The 22,857-nt window shown below is 42.7% G+C and overlaps 1 long non-coding RNA gene across 6 annotated transcripts in view; it reads left to right on the forward strand.

Annotated features, from left to right (window-relative positions):
* The window catches only part of LOC309349697, a 230,293-nt gene that overhangs the window by 169,636 nt on the left and 37,800 nt on the right, over positions 1-22,857 (forward strand). For 2 of the 6 annotated variants that reach the window (XR_014160098.1, XR_014160100.1), the window contains exon 4: positions 22,607-22,725. The exons of the other annotated variants lie outside the window; for them this stretch is intronic. This is a non-coding gene — a long non-coding RNA (uncharacterized lncRNA). The remainder of the gene's footprint in view (positions 1-22,606; positions 22,726-22,857) is intronic. 6 annotated transcript variants of the gene reach the window in all.

Below are 22,857 nucleotides of genomic sequence, written 5' to 3' on the forward strand. Positions count from 1 at the left end.
ATATGATCATCTCCTGCCCGGAAACCAATGTCCCCACTGTGGATCCAGAATTGGCCTCCACAGTCTCTTACGGACTCATTGTTAAAACCATATTTATGGAAGACAATCTTACTCGGCTACAAGGGATCGCCAAAAACTGAAGAAGATGCTCCTGTTCTTTGAATAAGAACCTGACCTGCACAGATTTAAGAGGGGGGAATTCCATCGAGCTCTAAAAAAATTATGACAACTGCTGCTGTGCCGAAGATTTCCCCAACTTTTAGCCACCAATTAATGAGAAAGGAAAATGCATTTGGAAATTATCAAGGGGGCGAGGAGACTTTCATAAAACTTCCATGGATGGGATATGGGACCTTGTTATTCCACTCACCTCTCTTTGAAAGCGGCTGAGGAGTTGTGTGAGTGTCCTTTCTTTCATTCTGCAAATCATCTCTCTCATTATATTCCCCCACCCCTCGTGGACTAGGATTGACAGGTGGGTGGAGCTGACCACCTGTCCATCACCTGACATCACATCATGGTTTTGCAAACCGCTTTGTTGGGTCCTGAGAAGCCCTTTACAAAGGACTATTTTGCAAAGTGCTTTGCAGGAGTTTTGCAGATCAGCTAATCCCTGGTGTCCTTTTGGCTTAGCTGGGTTTCTACCTGCCCCACCCTGATGTTAAATATGATGTCAGGTGTAGAGCAGGTGGGTGTGGCTTGACCATAATGGTATCGTAGACCAAATGGGGAAACCTGGTGGGTCTAGTTAGCTCAATGGCTCATAGGTTCCCCACCATCTACGTCTACAGCACACTGAATCCATCATGCCTCAGTTTCAGAATTTGGCTGATTTATTTTCATGAGTCTATGATTCAAATATCTCCAGCTCTGGAGGGCAACATCAATACTGACAACAGTTAAACAGGCCAAGGAATGCATGTTAAACTGAAGACCATGTTTCCCCAAAAATGATATGTTTGAGAAATGACAATTTTAATGGAAATGGCAAAATGCATCAATATCTATGACTTTTAAAAGCCAGTTGGTTTTATTTTTTAGAAAATTGATCGTCTCAAGTGCTTCTCACTTCCCGGAGCAGGGCTAGAACTTGATGGTCTAGTTTCCTTTGGATGAGAGAGAACTGCAGAGTTATAACGTCCATGCGATATATTTATTTAAAAATATGCAGACAGAGCATATTGGGAGTAATCAGACTCCCAAGAATCAGGATACGTAGCTGTTAATTCTGCATCAGGTTCCTGAGCTATTTTCAGTGCGGTTATCTGTGTATATCCCTCTGCAAATAATGAAGAAAAACATATCCCAATCACATAAACATTTTATGGAAATGATTTCCTTTGCTTTGACTACTGCTTTCAAGAAAGTAGGGGGGAGTTCTAACGGAATGGGAGTAGAAGCAGAAAGTAATAGCGTGGATAAAAGAGGTATTTATTATTCCAGATGTCTCAGATCCTACCGGCCTTTCTTCAGGGAAATTCAAAGAAAAGGGGACATAAGAAGAGCCTCCTGGATATAGCTGTCAATGTTTTCCCCTTTTTAAGGGGAATTCCCTTATTCTGAATAGGATTCTTCGCAAGAAAAGGGAAAAGTTGACAGCTATGCTCCTGGATCAGGCCAATGGCCCATCTAGTCCAGCATCATGTTTTCTCCGACTGCACTGGCTACCAATTAGTTTCTAGGCCCAATTCAAAATGCTGGTATTGGCCTATAAAGCCTTAAATGACTCAGGACCCCAATACCTCAAGAACCGCCTCTTTCCATATGAACCTACCCAGACCCTGAGATCATCTTCTGAGGCCCTTCTTCATGTGCCTCCTCCTCGAGAGGTCCAGAGGATGGCAGCATGAGAATGGGCCTTCTCTGCAGTGGCTCCCCGCCTGTGCAATGCTCTCCCTAGAGAAGTTCGCCTGGTGCCTTCATTATACACCTTTAGGCGCCAGGCAGAAATGTTCCTTTTTAACCAGGCCTTTGGTTGATCTGATTTACATCCTATGCCCTTTTAAAATGTTTTTTTTTGGGGGGGCTATTGTGTTTTGTTTTTATTATTATGTATTTTGTGGTTTTATATCTTGAGTTTATTTTGTGAACTGCCCTGAGACCCCCTATAGGGTAGTATATAAATTGAATAAACAACAACAACGAGTTCCAGGGACACCTGTTCTTCTAAGGAGAGTTGTTTTTTCATTCCTTATACAGTGATACCTCGGGTTAAGAACTTAATTCGTTCTGGAGGTCCGTTCTTAACCTGAAACTGTTCTTAACCTGAGGTACCACTTTAGCTAATGGGGCCTCCGGCTGCCGCCATGCAATTTCTTTCTCATCCTGAAGCAAAGTTCTTAACCCGAGGTAATATTTCTGGGTTAGCGGAGTCTGTAACCTGAAGCATCTGTAACCTGAAGTGTCTGTAACCCGAGGTACCACTGTACTCATAACCTGCCATTTAGCCTGACAGCAGTGCATGATAATTCATCAAAATACATCATAACCTCTTCTTTTATTCCAGCATATGGTACCATGTGTTCATTTGCCCTGTTGTGATTCTTGCATTGCAAGATGACCCTTGCTATCCCTCCCAACTCTACAATTCCACGATTTGATGAAATGCAGAACAAATATCCAAAGAGAAAACATTGCAAACTGGGGTTGAGTCATTTTTTTAAAATATTGGAGTTCCTGTACCTATGGGTGGAAGAGACAATTTCGGAAAGGGCATCTCCCCCCTCAAAAAAATCTGTAAATGAGTGCAACTTGACAGTTTGCACCACTGAAGTATTCCTTCTAACTTTTAAAGGACCAGGACTCCAGACATTAAAAAGTTATCCAGTATTGTCTGGCCCACACTATGTATGCACACACAATTCTTCCGATCATTGTAATCAGTAGTTCAAAAAACTTCTGGCAAGTTTCAAAGCTCTCTGCCTACACATCCATCTTTAATTTCTAAATTTCTTTTGATGGAAATAAAATTAGTAAGAAAAAATGGGTATGCAGTCTATGTTATTCCATCAAATACATAATGACTTTTCCCCAGAGAACATAAAAAGGGCAGTTGCACTCATGGAAATGGATTTCAGAGAATTCTGCTATTTACAAAATTACTTCAGACTTAATTAGAGTTTGACAGGTATAGTTGTTCTTATGCTTAATACTCCTAATAGGGAGAACACGTAAAAGCAGAAAAATGGTTCCCTATTTAATTAATGATTATCAAAGAAGGTACTCAGAAATGTGAGAGTCTTTCAGATGTCATAAAATTACCAACTATGGAAACTGGTACGGAAGACAAATTGTGGGTAGCCTACAAAATCTTCCATCTCCACAGCACTGACAAGTGTAGAGAAATATAGTCATTTATTTATTTATTTATTTATTAATAATATTTATTGAACATTTTCAAATATAACAGGAAAAAAAAGAAATAAAACATCCATTTTATAACCTTATTTTCATTAGCATCTTGCCAGGACTTCCCCACCCCACCCCCTCTTGTATTCCAATTCCTTCAAATAGATTCAAGCAAGTTCTTACCCCAAATTTTAAACTTATTATAGTTAACCCAATGTTAAGAATGTTTTTCCATCCCCTAAAATCGACCCCGCTCCCTTCCACGAGTTCCCCTCTTTAATATGCAGAACAGATTAAAATAAAAGAAAATAGAACAAAGAATAAAATATAATTTAACACCCTTTGGATTCCAAATTTCCCTCCCCCCTTTCCCGGTTGCGTTCCCCAATGTCCATCAATGCCTGTTGTCATCCTGGAGATCCCACATCTAGGCCGAAATCCTTCACAAGTCCACTTTGCCGTCTTTTTAATAGTCTTTGCCGTCTTTTTGATCATCTTTAGTTTCAAGCGTCCAATCTTGGAAAAGCTCTATCTCAAAAAGGTCCATTTTTTCCCATCCAGATCTCTGTATTTAAGAGTAAAAACTCCAATTTTGTTTCTTTAGACCTTTCAAATCTGGATGTCCCAAATGTTCCCACTTCCAGCTTTGTCCAATTCTTGTTGTTCATGTTGTTCTTATTATTCTCTCTCCTCACTTTCCTCTAGTTTCTTTTCCTGCTCTCCTGCAAAAATGTTCCAATTCCAAAAGCTTCTAAATCCCCTACAGAGGCTTTGTTATTCAGGAACAAAACTTTACGTCAAGTCCCTTCCATTCTTCAATAGATAAATCTATTGTCTCCTTTAGTGTAGAGACCTCTGTAGACAAAATAGTGTTCCATTTCTGCAGTTTCCCAGGAGATAAAAAGTCCAATTCAAATTCCATACCAGCAATACTTGTAGTGTCCCACAGCCCCTCTAGAGGGATTATAGTAACTCAGTTTCCTTCCAGATCGCACCCAACAGTCAAAGTAACTTGTTATTCCTTGTTTTAAACAATTTATATCTAATTTGTAACAAATGTAACCGGCAAAGTCCTCATAACAAAGTTCTCTTTTTATTCTTCAGCTTTGACAGCTCCTTTGACAGCTGTCAAAGCCTCTGTTTCTCCTCTCCCGGCGCTCTCGTGGATCGCTCCCGGTTCCCGGGGGGGGGGGTTGCATTTTAGCTCACGTTCTACTTTTCTCCTCCAGCCCAGTCTTATAATTTTCCATCGTGAAATTAGTGACTTTATCAAAATCAGGTAGCACTTGATCTTAGTTGTTAAATCCTTTGCTTTAAATCCTCTACGACGGGGGGAGACTGACTTCCTTTTTGCACCTCCCCCGCTCGCTCCGAATTTAAATTTTTTTCCCTTTTTAAATCCAGTTTCCAATTACTCACGGGTTGTTCTTTTTAATCCAAATTTTCAATGGAAGAAGTCAGCGCTCTCCACCAAATGGCATGCGGCTTCGCTCGGTAGGGGAAGCGGAGGACTCATAGCACCCCCCCCGGCACCCGCTCCGTAGCCTTTAAAAAGGCTCCTTCGCGGGTCGGGGGGCGCAAACGGTGCCCGCCGAGTCACCATGCCCATGGGTTTCAGCGCCCATGGTTTTTGAGGGTCCCCGCGACGCCAACGCGGTAGAACCCAGCCCCTGCCGAGCAGGCTCCCTCCGGAGCTCGGAGGGAGTCCGCCATTCGGCGATGGCGCCAACCCGGAAGTCCAATAGTCATTTATTTATTTAAAGCATTTTTACTTTGTTCTTTATCCCCTCAAAGATTCCCAAAGTATCTTTAAAATATCAGCAATAAAACAGTCAGGTATACAACCTAAAAGACATGTCACGAAAGAAAAAGGCATTGGAAGGGATAAAGATAAAACAAACTTATTAGTAACCAAGTTCTGGTAGCAAACACTTGGAATGGAAAGAATTCAAAGAGAGGAGAAGCCAAAAGTTGTTGGCCTTTCAGCTGAGCCAGTGGGGCTTGCCATATGTCAGGAAAAATCCTGATATGTCCTGGTTTTAGAGTGCAAAATTGGCATAGGGGTGAATTTTGCCTAATCCGCAAAATGTCAGGGAAAACCCGTAAGGATAGAAAGCTGATGATAGGCAGGACCTCAGCTTTGTTCAGTCCCATATCCCTTTCAAGGAAAACTTCAAAGATGACTGGAGATCAAGGTCAGTTCACGCATGAAGTTCTTGCTGCAGTTTTTATGCAATGCATTCATTTTATTGAGCTATGGGTTAGAGCATCATGAGAAGCAAAGATTAGTTGAGCTGATGAGTCAAACTCCTCCCCAAAACGGTATGGATTAAATGATGCCTAAGTAACTGTCATTAGGAGATTTTGAGGACTTGCTTTTAAACTCTTCTGCTTTGTTAGGTTTTTAACCTGTGTGTTAATAGGATTGGTTAAGCAAAATCCAATTACGGGAAGACAATGTGAATACTAACATCTCGGTAAGGACAACTGAAACTGGTTTTGTTCATTCCTGATTTATTCTGTGTGACATTTTGTGCAAGGAAGAAATATTTTTCGTGGATGCCAAACAGTAACAGCCCAGTCCTGAGGGTTATTTCATTTCCCCTACAAGGGACATGCATTGACGCACAGGGGAAAAACAAACAAACATTTGTGCCAGCATTTACTCTGCAATGAATTCACACATTTGGAAGCCACAGTTAGTGCTTGCTGAAGAGGAGGAGGAGGAGGAGGAGGAGGAGGAGGAGGAGGAGGAGGAGGAATTTGGATTTGATATCCTGCTTTATCACTACCCTAAGGAGTCTCAAAGCAGCTAACATTCATTCTCCTTTCCCTTCCTCCCCCACAACAAACACTCTGTGAGGTGAGTGGGGCTGAGAGACTTCAGAAAAGTGTGACTGGCCCAAGGTCACCCAGCAGCTGCATGTGGAGGAGCGGAGACGCGAACCTGGTTCACCAGATTACGAGTCTACCGCTCTTAACCACTACACCACACTGGCTCCAGATATGCGGCAAATCAGATATATTGGCAGTGTTGACAAAAAGCTATGCATTAATGTAAAGTTTAGGAACACGGGGAGAGGTCTTCTGTGTTTCCTAGCCCAATATATTGAATCGTTCTGAACTCCCTCAGTTCTAAAATTTGCCACTGTCATTACTAGACACAAGTTCTTGCAACCATATAGATTTCTATTATCGTGGTAACAGTCTCTATTCCCTGCCTGCAATATCCAGAAATACAGATAAGTACTGGGGGATATTAGAACAAGATGTTATTAGAACAGAAACTGAAGCTTTGCATGTTTCTTTTCAACCCACTTTGAGAAGATTTTCACTGGTAACCAAGAAAAATGTTTCAGGTGAACTATTTGTCATGAACAGTGAGCAAGTATGAGCAAAAGTCAGAGAATAGGGTGTTTTGCTTGGGAATCTCCAAATTAGCTTGAATTTTTTGTTGTTGGTAGTAATTGGATCCCTCCCTACAAAAAACACAAAACAGATGAAAATAAGAGGCACCTTTGATATTTCTAAGAAATAAGCTGTTTTTATTAAACCAGCCTCTCTGAACACAAGCAATTTGCTGGATAGATTAATTCTTTTGCTTGTTGCAAAGCAAATGGTTAACAAATGTTATTTTAAGGATTTTAAAAACTGTTAAGTAAAGCCTTTGATGTTGAAAATTTAATATGCTTTTGAAACCAGCTGGCATAAGCAAAATTTAGTTTTCAAATGCAACAGAATTCTTTGTTTCAAGCAGGCTGAAAAAGCAATTAGAATAAGATGTCTCCTCTTCGTGAGGGAAAATTATGATAGCAGAGCAGACAAATCATCTTTGTAAAGAATTATTTTTTGCCTTTAGACTTGAACTTGTATGAATTTTCATTTGCTCGCTTTATCATTTTTTGGAGTTAATGAATATGATTTAGTGAATTTCATTTAAACATAGTCTCTGACTAATATTATTCACTGTCTTTATTAACACTGGACCAAAGTTGCTATTTTGATGCTGGCATTGATGTGCGTAACATTAATCTTCTTTGTGACAGTTCTTTTAACTTATGCATGAGAACTTAGTAAATTTGAAGAAGAAAGAAAAAGACTAAACCAGTACATTTTGTCTGGCTTTTTAAAAAATCTAGTTCATTCTCTCATTCGTGGTCGGCACATTTCTCAGGTTTGCATGAAGTATGGTTGTTGGTTTTTTAAAATAAAAAACCTCACATTTCCTGAATTCTGGACTCTATACACACGCCGTAACCCTATAGATCAGCTGAGGTGCCACAATTAAGACTTATGCTTAGTTATGGTTAAAGATCAGGGCTGTTCATGGGAAGCAGAGCAGAGCAGCCACTTCTTGCCCTACTTTTCAGTGGCATCCTTCAGGTTTTCATTTCTTTTCTTTTCCCATGAAGAAGCCTTCCATTTTCTCTCCCTCTTCCTATGAGCAGTTTAGAATTTCATTATCATTTCAGTGAGTGAGAGGTTGAGCTTACCTTACTGCTGCAAGATGGTTGTGGATGGTGAGTGTTCCCTCTGCCTTCAAATTAAACATGTCTCCAGCACTCTGCAGCCTCCCCAGCTGCCTGAATTTCCTGATCTGAAAAAACTCCACAGGAAGTTTTTTGTTATCTCGTGGCATCTTCCTTTGAGCTTTAACCAAGCCACGGAAGCCAAGGAGGCTGACTTCTGAGCACCTGAGATCAGTGTGGTCACAAATTTTATTTTAAAAGAAACTCATTTTACTTACAAAAAAACACACACCCCAAAACGATTCTATAGAGATATTTTAAAGTGGAAAAACAATAATAACAGCAGCCAGGTGTGTAGGAGGCAGCTGAGGACATCATGCCGTTTTCAGTAAAGCAGTCCTGTGTGTGGCTGAACATGGTGCCTGTGTAGAACATTTTTGTTTAGACATGTAGAATGTTGACATGTGTTTTAATTTCCTTAGCCGTCTTTCAAATGTTTTTCAGTACCTGTTTTTAAATGTTTTTATTGATCACTTTAAGGTGTGTGCTTTTTGTAAACCCGTTGGAGGCATTTATTACAATCTAGCAGTATATGCATTTTGTTAAATAAGAAATAATCTGTAGATGAGGAAAATTGGAATAAATAGAGTGGTACCTCGGTTTAAGAACAGTCTGGTTTAATATAATAATAATAATAATAATAATAATAATAATAATAATAATAATAATTTGTTTATACCCCGCCCATCTGGCTAGGCTTCCAACAAAATATTAAAATACAATAATGCATCAAACATTAAAAGCTTCCCTAAACAGGGCTGCCTTCAGATGTCGTTAGAAGTTGAAGAACGATTTGGTTTACAAACTCCACAAACCTGGAAATAGTGTCTTGGTTTGAGAAATATACCTGGGTCTAAGAACAGAATCCAAACGGTGGAAGGACACCAGCGGTGGGAGGCCTCATTAGGGAAAGTGCACCTTGGTTTATGAACGGTTTCGGTTTAAGAACAGACTTCATGAACGGATTAAGTTCATAAACTGAGGTACCACTGTATGGGAAAAGTGCAAGCCGCCACTTGGATGAGGACATCATCATGTGGACAATGCAACACACACACACACACACACACACACACACACACACACACACACGATGCCTTGAATCCAATTCAAACTGATGAGTGTACACAGCCTATGACCACTGTAATAAAAGTTTGATTTTCCCATATCTTCTTTTTAATAGCCCACCAATTTCCCTTCTTCCTGCAACATTCTGAACTGCTTAGAAATCCATATTTCAGATACAAACGAAAACAATATTATTTTTTATATCTAAATATTAATGTTCCTGCTTGTGTGTACTTAGCACGGCAATTTGTTTGCCTGCGTGGCTGCTGCAGTGCAGAGTTCTGCTGGCTTAAATGATTTTCTGTAACAACTCCCAAAGCATTTTTCTGATCCATACACCGGATGATTGCTCTGTTTAACAAATACTCTGTGGCTCCGTTCCTTGTTCCAATACTAATTATATTATAGAGTTCACCACGAGGAAATCTCTTGCCTTCTGCTACCTCGTACATACTTAGGATATTCTCGCTATGAAAAAAGCACCACTAGGACAAGGCAGAGGCACAAGTGGGCATCTCAGTCAAGCACTTTTTAAAGCAGTGCTATGCCCTATCATCATGGGATTTCATTCTTGGCATTTGAGTTGGTGCATTGTGGATGGATTGCAAAACTGCTGCCAAGTGGTGAGCCTCCCTGACGAACAATATCCTTCCTCTGTGCCAGACTCCGTCCTCTTCAGTCAACAAGAGCTTTGCCAAGAGAAGAAGGAAGTATCACATTGGGGATCATGCTGCAGATGGCTTCTGTTGAAGCTGCAACTACCACTTGAAAGGCAGCCATCTGTGTGGAGTGATCTGCCACTACGGCAAGGGGGGGCAGCCTGTGGCCCTCAAGATGTTGTTCCCACCAATCTCAGGCAGCATGGCTAAGGGACAAGGGTGATGGGAGTATAAGATAGGGGAGACCTGGCTTTCCAGCAGTACAGTGGTACCTCTGGTTAAGAACTTAATTCGTTCCGGAGGTCTGTTCTTAACGGGAAACTGTTCTGAACCTGAGGTACCACTTTAGCTAATGGGGCCCCCCGCCGTGCGATTTCTGTTCTCATCCTGAAGCAAAGTTCTTAACCCGAGGTACTATTTCTGGGTTAGCAAATTCTGTAACCTGAAGCCTCTGTAACTTGAAGCCTCTGTAACCCGAGGTACCACTGTATATGTGAAAAGGATCTAGGGGTCTGAGAGGACCAAAAGCTTAACATGAGTCAACAGTGTGAGGCAGCAGCAGCAGAAAAAAGAAAAGAAAAGCTAACACTAAATCTAGGCTGTACAATCTATATCAGCTGTTGTTCCTATGTGGAAGTTGTAGAAATTGCCACCCTTTTAGACAGGTGTCAGGGGTTCAGGGAGAGAGGCGCAGATGAGGGAGGAGACAGAGAGTGAGGGGGAAGGATTCCAGAGTGACGAGGAAGACGATGACAATGACCCAAGATTGTCCATGAGTCCATCCAGTGAATCGGAGGACTCCCAAAAGGGAGCCCCTCTGGTCAAGCCAAGGGAAGCTAGAGGGGGAAGCAGTCAGGAGCAGGGAAACGAAGGGGGAACCCCCAGTGGGAGTTGGAGAGCGAGACCGGCTGCTCCGCTGGAACGGAGTGAGGGGGGAGGAGTGACCAGTGTGTCAGAAGGAGCAGAACAGGAAGCAGAGAGGGGAAGGAGATCAGGGCAAAACGTCCTGCCGGAAGGGGAGGAAAGTAGTATCGAGGGCAGTGTAAGTGTCGAAGGCAAGGTCAGGAGCAACGTACGCGCGCCAAGTTCAAAATGGGAGGCGCGCGGAAATGAAGAGAGTCCTGGGGAGGAGCCTGGTCCCAAAGCCCGAAGGAGGGGGGAGGAGGCGGCAGAGGACTCAGCCTCTGGAGAGTCCCGAAGGGAGAGAACACAGGGGGGCAGAAAGACCCTGCGGAAAAGGAAAGAGAGAAAGAGGTGGACCAGTACAAGCCTCTTAAACTGGTGTAGAGGGGGGACCGACTCAGAGGGTACTTCAGCGGTCTAAGCGTAACAGACGTAGAGTCACGGACCTCGGATGTAAAGCTAATAATGTTCTTCAATAAAAGCTTTTGTACATAAGCTGGAGTGGACTTTGGTCTCTTGTGAGCTGGGACCACGGGTGACTCTGACAACAGGTATATGTATGGACAATGTTGTTGTTTTTTTAAAAAATGCTGACAGCAGAATGTTGTCAGAATAGTGGGCAATGGGCCAAGGAACACAAACCTGAGGGAAGGGTTGGTGAAGCAGAAAGATGCCCAAAGACATGGCTAGAGGCACAAAGGAGTTGGCAGGGTTTGCCGAAGAAACTTCATGTTGTTGTTTAGTTGTTTAGTCGTGTCCGACTCTTTGTGACCCCATGGACCAGAGCACGCCAGGCATTCCTGTCTTCTACTACCTCCCGCAGTTTGGTCAAACTCATGCTGGTAGCTTCGAGAACACTGTCCAACCATCTTGTCCTCTGTCGTCCCCTTCTCCTTGTGCCCTCCATCTTTCCCAACATCAGGGTCTTTTCCAGGGAGTCTTCTCTTCTCATGAGGTGGCCAAAGTACTGGAGCCTCAGCTTCACGATCTGTCCCTCCAGTGAGCACTCAGGGCTGATTTCCTTAAGAATGGATGCGTTTGATCTTCTTGCAGTCCATGGGACTCTCAAGAGTCTCCTCCGACACCATAATTCAAAAGCATCAATTCTTCGGCGATCAGCCTTCTTTATGGTCCAGCTCTCCCTGGGTAAGCCAGGGGTAGGGAACCTGTGTTGTCCTGCAGATGTTGTTGGACAGGGATACCTGGAAGCAGTGGTGGAGCAAGCCAATTGGGCTCCAGGGGTGGGGCCAGCCAGGGCAGGACACTCTGTGGGGCCTCCGAGGAGTCTGCCTGCCTCCTCCCACTCAACCACCCTAGAGCTGAGAAAGAGGAGGCAGGCAGACCATTTGAGGCAGTGCAGAGCCTGCGGGCGTCCAAGCTACTGCGCCAGTCCCAGGAGAGATGCATGGCTCAGGCGTGCTGCAGGGCCCGCGGTGAGTGCCACCTGGCATTTTGTCACCCCCCTTAGTGGTGACACCTGGGGTGGCCCATCCCCACCACACACCCCTTCCTCCACCCCTGCCTGGAAAGTTGGCTATTTATTCATTTTAGCAAGGCTTGTATGGGAGAACTTTCCAGTTCACTCTATCCCAGTGGGTAATATAAACACTACGAGAGGAACATAGGAAGCTGCCTTAAAGTGATGTCACTTCTCAGGCATTTGCAACAGCTGGGGCTCTTTCTATCATAACCTTAGAGGGTTAATTTTTATTTTAGCAAAAACAATACCAGGCAGTATCATTGGGAACCAAACACTAAAATCCAAATCCCACATGAGCGATATCAGATGGGGAAAATGTTATGTACAGCGAGACAAACGTCTAAGCAATATATAAAAGTGTATAACGCACAAGGTCACCGTATTTCTAGTAAATGCTGAATTAAATTCATGCACCGATATATTTCAGACAAAGATAATCATACTTTTGTCTTTGGAAGCCAGACAAGGACAGAGAAGAGATTGTTTTATAACAATTTGAAGTATAGTATATGATTTCTGAAAGTGAAAAAGCACAAACTTGATTTACCAAAAATTGTTGTGAACTTAAAGTCCTATGTCATTTATTCTGCTACTGCTTCTCGTTCCATAAAAAGGAACAGATTTGCTGGAGTGTGCCTGTGCGGAATTTCTGAGTGTATTCAAAGACAAAATAGCAACCTTTTATGCTTGCTGGTCCAAAGAAGTCACTTTAACTACTCAAACACTGTGGAAGTGAGATGTGCTGAAATTGCATTTAGGTATTGCTGTGGAATCGTGATAAACTACAGCAGCCCCTAGAGATGAGCTTGGGTAGAAAAGCCACCTGAACACAGAATGGGGGGTGGAATTGCTCCCAGGAGCTGTCAGGATATATGACCTGTCAGCTTGCAGCAGTGTTTCAGTCTGAACGGTCAGCTCCCAAAGTTACTTGAACAAATATCTGCTCATTCCTCTTCAGTCACTGTAAATAAACACACATCATCTGGAATAATTTTTGATCTTCCCTTTAGGCTTATGTAAAAAAATCCTCCTTAAAAATAAAATAAAAACAATCTCGCGTGTTTTTTTTAAAAAATGGCATTACTGTACAACTTCCCTTTGATTTATCATTCCTTTGGCTCTGTTGCCAACATGCAAAGCAATGGGCTGGCTCACACAATGTTCATCACTGGATAGCTGCAATATCACGTGAAAACTTGCATGTGTGAACGGGCTGTCACAAGTGTAACATCACTTGAGGCTGGATAAAATGCTTCCCATTTCATGGCTACATTCAACACAAAAATAAGAGGGAGAGGGGTTTGGAGGGCAGAGAAAACTTACTGACCCTCTTCAAAGCTCTATCAACTGTTGTTTTAGATTTCTCATAAAGCCAGACTGCAGTGGAGCATTTGTGAGGGAGGTTGTCAACATTACAAAGCACCTCTCTCTGGTGGTCACCATTTTCCCTCTTAAAATATCCCTCAGAAAATTCTTGCAACATGTCCACCTTTTGTAGCATTCGCTGTCCCACTGCTCAGACTGCCAAATGTTGTGGTGAAAATGTTCAGGAAAAATCACCATCTTTTCCAGCTCAGTCCTATTTAAAGGACAACTCTTATTATCATTACTGTCAATGCATTTATTACCAACTCTTCTCCCTAAGGTCCTATATAGTACTATAGCAATGCACATATATCTAATCACTCTGATGAGTTCAAGTGGCTTGGAGATTGTTAGGGAGTTAATGCAATAGTTGCCTCATTATAGCATGACCTTATTCAGAAGCAAGGCCCATTGAGTTCACTGGTCTTGATTACTCCCAGGTAAGTCTGCATACAATTTCAGACGTAAAGTTTCTTCCCCCCGCCCCTGACATTGCTAAACAAGTATTTTAACAGGCAATATAGCAAGCTTGTTTGGTTAGTGTTCTTGTTATCTATTGCTGTCTATTCTGTACATAATGGGGAAACTCATTATAAATTGCTGTGGAAAATGATGAAGAGGAGAGGTCTAGTAATTTATTTTGCCAATTATATTGGGTTGTGGGTTGTAGGCTGCCCTATGAAGCTGTTTGAAGTGTGTTTTCTGTCCTTGTTGCTTGGGGAAAAAAGTCTCTCTATTTACACTGGGAAAAGATGAGGCCTGAAACTACCTGGGGCTGATTCACACATGTATATGCATTTCTCAGTAATATAGTACATCACTCAGTGACTTATCACATGATTAGCCACAAATGAAATGTGTGAACTGTCTCTTCTGGGAAGCATTGTGATTGATGTCCTATGAGGCGGTTGTGAAACTTCACTCAGTGGTACTTGATTTGTAGCAGCTGTTTTACACATGCAAATAATCACTTGATGTCGCAGTCAGGGACTGAAAAACATGTATGCAGATTCCCTGGCCCTTAGACGAATTCTGCTTATCTTGTTATAGAAAACATTATTAATGATAATAGTTCTCCATATTTCTATTAGTTTTTCCCTAGCTGTCTACATTATCTTATGCAGGCTTTTGTCTGTATGAGAGTCCAAAAAATGCCATTTTCCTTTCAGAACTGCAGAGGGGGTGGTGGTGTAGTTATCCTCTCCCCCCCCCGTGCTTTTGTGACATCACCAACCATCAAACCAATTCCCACTCTTGTCTCAGACCTATTTGCGTGCCTCACAACCAGTTGTACTCACCTTGAAGAATCTGGTGCAGGGTTTGGGATGGCTACTGGTCTCAGCCTTACATCTGGCTGACCCAGTGGAAACGCTGGCCATGAGTGCTTTGACTTAGCTTAAACCAGCTGCACCTTTTCTTGAGGATGTTAGACTGACCAGGGTACCACATGCTTTAGTTACATCTAGATTTGATTACTGTGAGTGACTCCACATTGGCAAGAGTCTTTCATAGCTGAAGTTCGTTCAAAATGAAGCAGAAGGGCATGCACCCATGAGCCCATGTTACACCAGTTCTGCAACATCTGCAGTAGGTGCCAGTTTGCTTCTGAACATACCTTATAGTGTTAGTGATTACCTTTAAAGTCATACATGGCTTGGGTGCAGGATAAATAAACCATAACATGACATAATGTACCTGTGGGACCAATTCCTCCCGTACCATTGTGCCTGCTCCCTTACATCAGAAGGAAGGGCCTTTCTCTATGTCAAACTTAGTGTGGATGCAACAAGATACAGGGCCTTCTCAGTGGCTGCCCCAACAGTGTTTGTTAAGTATCATTGTTTAATTGAGATTGAAATGGAAAATAACTCTGTATGTGTTTGAGTGTGTATTGCCGAAGAGTTAACATGGAAAATTCAATTGAAGCTAAGAAGAGCTCTTTGGGTACCTGATGGGTTGATAATTAACCTAGGATATTCTCTTCTCTCTCATGTGGTGTTTAACTTTAAGTCATGTTAGAGGGCTGGCTATTCAGTTGCAAATCAACAAAGGTGCCAAGGGAAGCTCCACGAAGTCTGAGGCACCAGGCAAAAGTCATACCAATGACTAGTCATTATGTGAGATTTCCTCTCATTGGACCAATGACAATTATGCATCTTGGTCTATTAAGATGAAGGCCCTGCTGCAGAATCAGAGACTGTTTGGGGTGATTGAGAACCCCATCCCTGCAGCACCAACGCGTGCTTGGGAGTCACAGGATGTGAAGGCCAGAACAGCTATAATTCTGTGTGTGTCAGACTCGCAGCTTGTGCATATACAGGATTTACAGCACGCGAGAGAGGTTTGGGACACGCTGAGAAGGACACATCAGAGAGATGCAGGTTCTTCAGCGTTGCTGTATTTTGAAAAGCTGACCAACCTGAGGCTTGCGCCTGATGGAGATGTACAAGCGCACCTGACGGAAATGAAATAACTGCGTCAACAGATGGTGGAACGCAATTTCCGTCTGCAGGAGGAAGTGTTTTGCTTCATGGTGATAAACAGCCTGAATCGGACTTACAAAACCGTTGCCAGTCAACTGGGGTCACTCCCAGCGCAGGATTTGACCTCGGAGAGGGTCTTTGCCGTGGTCCTGAATGAACAGGACAGACTTGCTGCCCTGGAGGTCAAGGACAAGGGGAGGGAAGAACGGAGTTCTGACACCCCCACTGCTACTGCTACTGGAGAAAATGCTGTAGCTTTGAACGTTGTCCGATGTTTCAATTGTGGACAGACTGGGCATCTTCAGTGGAACTGCAAGAAGCCACGTCAGAACAAAGGTGCCAAGGGAAGCTCCACGAAGTCTGAGGTACCAGGCAAAAGTCATACCAAGTCACAGGCGAAGCCTGCAAAGGCTTTGATGTCCAAAGGAACCACGCCAGAAGTGGAGAACGCTTTTGTCATTGACACGGGGTGTACGTTTCACATGACAGCACGCAGGGATTTGTTTTCGACGTTTAAGAAGCAAAGCTTCGCTGTACAACAGGCCAACGGTCAGGAGCTGAAAGCGACCGGAATTGGAACTGTGTATCTTGAAAGTCTGAACTTGACTATAAACAATGTTTATTTGGTTCCAGAGTTGAAGTACAATCTGCTCAGCGTTTCGCAGATTGCCAAGAAGGGACTAAAAGTGTCCTATGATGATGAGAACTGCGAGATCTACAAAGATGGAGAGCTGTATCTTTCTGCCAAAGAGAAAGATGGACTGTATTTGTTGACTTTTGATCAAAGTGATTACATGAATTGTAATTCTAACATGATCTCTTTTGCAGGTGTAGCCAAGAAGAACGCCAAGCAGGTCACCTCGAGGGTCAACAGGGCATTTCAGCGGGTGTATGCTGATGTGATTGGTCCTCTAGCACCATCTAGAGGCAATGCAAAATATTACCTAATGTGTGTTGATTCTTTCACAGGTTTTGTCTGGATTTATCTTTTGGAGAGACCAAAAGATGCCTTAGAAAGGTTTAAAGAGTTTTGTGACAAGGTTAAAAATATGCATGATGCTGACATTGATTGTCTTTGCACAGATGAGAAGCCAATTTTTCTCTTACAGGATTTCCAGAGGTTCCTGAAGAAGAAAGGGATAAGACACAAAATTGCTGCTTCCGAAGAAGCTTGGAAGAGATGTGTCTGCGTTAGGGTGAACAAAGAATTGCAAAAGGGAATGGAGGCGCAATTGCTAAGTTCAAATCTGCCACATGAGTACTGGGCTGAGTCGCTAATGTCGTTTTGTTATACGTGGGTGAGAAAGTTTTCAAAAGAGTTGGGAAGTTCTCCTTTTGAGAAACTGTTCCATAGAAAACCTTCTGTTGCCCATTTCAAGGTTTTTGGGTCTCATGTGAGGACAGAAGCTCCGGGGGGAGTAAAGAATGCCAGAGGCATTTTTGTGGGTTATGAAAAGGGTCTCTACAGAGTAATTTTGTCTGAATCTGGTCAGGTGATTCTCACAAAATTTCTAGAGAGTGCTCCTGAACAGGAGAGAGTGATTGTTCACACATTTCCCACAGGTGATGATGATTCAGATGATGATGATGATGTTGATTTCATTGAATTCAGTAGTACTGATGATGACAGCGATAGCTCAGACAGCTCAGTTGTCACAGTCATTGAGAGGAAACCTCACATAATGACTAGACCCTCAGAAGAGGAGGATGAACCACTGATTACGCTTAGTACTGGTTCTCCAGAGAGTTCAGAGGCTGAACCAGAAAACAGAGAAGAGCAGCACCTCTTACGTAGGTCTGAGAGAGCAACGAAGGGTGTACCACCCAAGAGGTATTCAAAAGAGTTTGCCAACCTAGTTATTGCATGTGTTGCTGTTGTAAACAACCAGGGTCAAATTGAAGCTGTGTCTGAGTCAGAGACAAAGGCACAACAGAGAGTTGCTAACCAAGGTAAGGCAGATGCACTCATTCCTTGGAAGTCACACAACCAGAGAGGTACATTGGTGAAACCAATGGCGGGTAGTTCCAAGGGTGGGACTGAAACAACAGGGGAATGTTATACATATAACAACTGTTTGTTTTCTTCTCTGGATCATGCATTGCACGCGGCACGCATTGATTCTTTAGGGGGAGGATGTTACCATAAAGAAGCAATGCAGAAGCAAGAAGCAGCAGCTACGTCAGCTGCTGGTGGCTGGAAAGCCAGACAGGATGTTTGTGACTGTTGCCATGGCAAGAAAGGGGCAGTCCATTCTCCGTATTGAGCACCGGATGTGAGCTCAGTGTGTGACATATGACCTGTACAGGATGTACATGGGTGGAGTGAGTCTCTCTGCTGTTGTTTGTGAAGAGTGCAGACATCTTTATCTGTATGGCTGCTAAAGACAGAAATAAAGACATGTAAATACATTTCTGTCTGAGTCTGATTCCTCTCCCTGGGGAGCAGGGAGGAGGAGAGAAGCAGTGGTGTGTTTTTCTCACAGTCTGGGAAAAATCGCCGATACAGACCGCGCCTGTTTGCTGCCGGAAGTCGCAGGGGGAGGTCAAAAGAAATTCAGCCGGTGCCTGGAGAAGTAGGCACATTCCTCTGACCGAGGCAGAATTCCAACAGTCTTTGCATCTTTCTCTGAAAGCCACAGAGAACAAAGGATGTGATAATGAGGTCTCTCCTGAAGAGAAAACAGCTCTAGGCTAATGGAGGCTATGTTGGGGCGGGGGGGGGGGAGAGAGCTCTGATTTTAGGGTTTTTTTTGAGTTATTTCAGATTACTAAAACAGTGAATCTGTTTTGAACACGCACATGATGTCGTACAATTATTTGGATGTATCATTTGTTTTTGTTTTTAGGAACAAGTTCTGTGAGCAAAGAGTTTGAATCATAATTATGGGTCTGGACAATTTTTATTCCAAGAGGAGTAAGTTTTTATTCATCTTGCTGTTTCAAGCTGTGCAATATTAATATCTGGAATATTGTGGAACACCTTGCCCCCCCCCCCCCCTTTGGCTGTCTTTTGGTTGTCTTTTTGCCTGCCATGTGCCTGCTGTAAAGGTCACATTTGTTTGTGGACTCTGGCTTTTGTTGTAGCTGAATACATTTTATTGCTTTATTTTATTACAGTGTGGTATATGGTATTGTGATTTTAACTTGTTGCAAGAGCGTGGTGTGGTACAAAGGCACTTTGAAGGGCAGGGCAGACATTTCTGTGTGAATATCTAAAATACCTCACACTGAGGAAACAGGCTTGGAAGCAAAGGCTCAGTAATGGCTGTGCAGGCAGGCAAAGGTGAGGAACTTCTAGTGCAATGAGTCTATGTGCAATGCCAGCAACGTAATAGCTGTTTTGTTGGATAATAAGGACTAAATGGCAAATAATCATCCAGCCTTCAGAATTCTATCAGGTAGCAGCTAATTGCTCTAGCTACAAAGCTAGAATTCATTCTCATTTCAAAATTGCTTCCAATGGACTTCAGAGCTACTTCAAAGTAACTGTAGAAAAGCTTCCATTATTTGATGCCCAACTCTTTTTATCTAGAAGATCTTATGTTTACCTGAGAGAGTTATGATGTGTTGCTGACATATCCCTGTTTGGGTGTTGCCTTTTGGAGCTAGGACTCCTGTAACCGCAGACATTTTTAGAAAATGCCCCCAGTCCAAGCAAATCAAAGAGATAGTCCCTTTACATTCCAAAGGAAGTGGTTGTTGAATTATAGAGAATCCTCCCTTGTTCCAAATATACCCTATAAAACCCATTCACATTTTGCTGCAGCTCCTTTGTATCCAAACATTAGGGCCAAACATAGAACTTGCTAAGAAAGTCAAGGTGGGCACAGGATATCACGAAGCACATAGTAATGTGGGCTGCCACCTTTAAAGCAGTTGGGGCAAGATCATTGCCTGTTGCTGCCTTCCATCTCTCCTTTGATCAACTGAGATTTATTTTTGTCATCGTTGCCTCAACGTGGTTTGACCAATGCCCCTGGAGCGGGGACCGTCTGCCAAGAAACCCCTGGCCACTGCTGATCATCATTGCAGACCCTATTTTGTGTCCCTTTTTTCCAGGGACAGCCCCAGTTTCTGATTTGATTCTGCAATGTCCCACTTTTCCTTAGGATGACCCTATTTTCATCAGAGAAATGTTGGAGGGTATGGAAGGACGTCCCTATTTTCATTGGAAAATATGGCGTTATGTGATCCCTGAGCCAAGGAGATAAGTAGCTATCCAACCTTTAGAAGACATCTGAAAGTTTTTAAAAAATATTTAATGTTTAATTGTGCATTTATATATGTTGGAAGCCACCCAGAGTGGCTGGGGCAACCCAGTCAGATGGAAGGGCTAAATTATTACTGCTACTACTACTACTACTACTACGGAATAAGGTGTCCCTATTTTAATTGGAGAAATGTTGGAGGGTATGTCATTGCCTACCTTTTCCCTCTATTGGGACATGGGTGGTGCAGTGGTCTAAACCACCAAGCCTCTTGGGTTTGCTGATCAGAAGATCGGCAGTTCGAATCTCCATGATGGTGTGACCTCCCATTGCTCTGTCCCAGCTCCTGCAAACCTAGCAGTTTGAAAGCACGCCAGTGCAAGTAGATAAATAGGTACCACTGCATTGGGAAGTTAAATGGTGTTTCCGTGTGCTCTGGCTTGTGTCACAGTGTCCCATTGTGCCAGAAGCGGTTTAGTCATGCTGGCCACATGACCTGGCCTAAAGCGAGATGAGTGCTGCACCACATAGTCTCCTTTGACTGGACTTAACCGTTCAGGGGTCCTTTACCTTTACCTTACCTTTTCCTTCTGGGTTAGAGGAGACAAGTCAGTGGACAAATTAAATGAAAAAGAAGATGAGCAACTGCTACCACCTATTCACTCCCTCATCTAGCAGATATATTGTTTCAGCAGCTGGAGCAGGTGCAGCAGGCCCCAGCTGTTCCCCTTGAGACTCCTGGCTCTCCTATCTTCCTCAACAGGTTGAGTGGTGAGTCAATAACAGTGGGGTGCTAGGGGGTAACCACCTTGTCCTTTGCCTTAGGCAGCAAAACTTATTTGCCCTGTCCCAGAGCCTGCTATTTTTGCCATTTTAACCTCTGCACATGATGCACAACTCTTTTAAATCTGACAAGGCGGTGGAAATGCTAGCAGCAAACAGTGAAAAACAAGGCCTGTGTGTGTGTGTGGGGAATTAATGGCTGGTGCATGAGGGCTTGGCCACATTCCTTGGGCTGTTTTGGAAGTGTTTGGCAATTTAGTCACTGCAAGACTAAAATTTGCCCATTTGGGATATGCCGATGCCTCCCGTTTGTACCTTAGAACTTGGAAATCTTCCTTTTATAAAAGACCTACATTGTTTTTTAAAAAACAACAACAACATCAACAACCCTCTAAATGGATGTTCCTTCTTCCCATCAGTTCATGCTTCCAGCTATGAAGGATTTATCCACCGTGACCTTTCTGATTTAGTGTTTTGTGCCATTGGTAATCATGTGTCTTGGGCTCCCATAAACATTCTCATGGCACGGGGACAAGGCACCTTAATAAGGTCAGTGCCATCAGAGCCTTGTAGTTACGAAGGCTTGTGCTTGGTAGAACAGAACTGTATTCAATGAGCCTTGTTTTCATTTGTGGGCAACTCAAACGGATTGGACAAGGAATGTGTGAAAATTGCTTTTTGACAGAGAGCAAGACACAATGAATATCATGAGGGTCCTTTTTTTTTTTTTTTTGCTGTCATGAATCATAGGCCTCTGTGGTGATGGAGAAAAGTGAAACTGTGGAGCTTTTTAATGCGCTACCAGCCAAGCAACTGAATTTTTCATAACCCCTTATGGTTTTACACAGTTGAACAAAAGAACAGTTCATAATATTGTACCAGAGGTGTTTGCTTAGTCTTAGTGGTACACAAAGGAAGGTTCCAATGGGTTGTGGCTTTGTTTGGTAGCCTATTCATTTCTGACAAACAGAATGTCCTTGTTTCATTTTATGAGCTGACTGATGAACTTCAGGTTAATGCAACTAACATAAACATCACAGGAAGTGAGCAACATTACGGGAGGAGAAAACTTTGGAAACCTTATGAGAAGCTGGTGAAAGTGAAGGACTGCAAGGAACATCATGCAAAGTGTGTTTATAGGACCAAGGTGAAACTGTAAAGCTCCCTTGCTATTTTTGTTATTGGGTGCTGGATGTTGCTTATGTAATCATGTATTTATCGTTCTGAAATGTTGTTTTTGGATAATATTGTATTTGCTATTGTATTGTTTTGTTATGCTAATAGGACATTCTTTTTGTACTGCTTGGTTTTGAAATGTATTTTGTTGCAAGCTGCTTTGAGTCTGGTGTGTGTGTGTGTGTGTGTGTGTGTGTGTGTAAATGTGACACACAAATGAATGAATGAATATTCTTGTTCGACATGACAAATCCTTAAGGCTGGATTCCATCTGTTTTCACATTTTGAGTACCAGATTGCTGGAGGGCAGGGACCCAGAGTAAACATTTTCACTTGCACTAAATATAGATCAGCCACACCCATTATCATGAAATGTCATTTCTTTAAGACATACTGTATGTGATGATAAAATGGTTGTGATCCATGAATAATGTGTAAAGGGAGGTTGTACTTTACAAATCATCACAGTAGCATGAACATCAGAAGAGCTCTGCTGGATCAGATCAAAGGTTGATCTTAGTAAAAAAAACACAGTCCCCCCCCCCTTTTGTTATAACAATTTAATTTATAACTTGTTTATAGCATTTGTTCTTCCTGCGTGTAGATCCATCCCTGGTCACAATGGCCAACCAGATGCTTCTGGGAACCTCAGAAAGAGGGCCTGAAGGCAGCAGCCCTCTCAGCTGTTGATCCTTAGAGGTTACAATTTCTCTGAACCTGAAGGTAGTATATAGCCATCCTAATTAATAAGCAATGGTAATCTAATCATTTGTGAATTAATCTAATTCCATTTTGCAGGTATCTAAGCAAATGCCCCCTGCCATTTATGGTGGTTAGGAATTCCATAAATTCATT

This window comes from Podarcis erhardii (assembly GCF_964252035.2).
Source record: "Podarcis erhardii genome assembly, chromosome: 9".
NCBI lineage: Eukaryota > Metazoa > Chordata > Lepidosauria > Squamata > Lacertidae > Podarcis > Podarcis erhardii.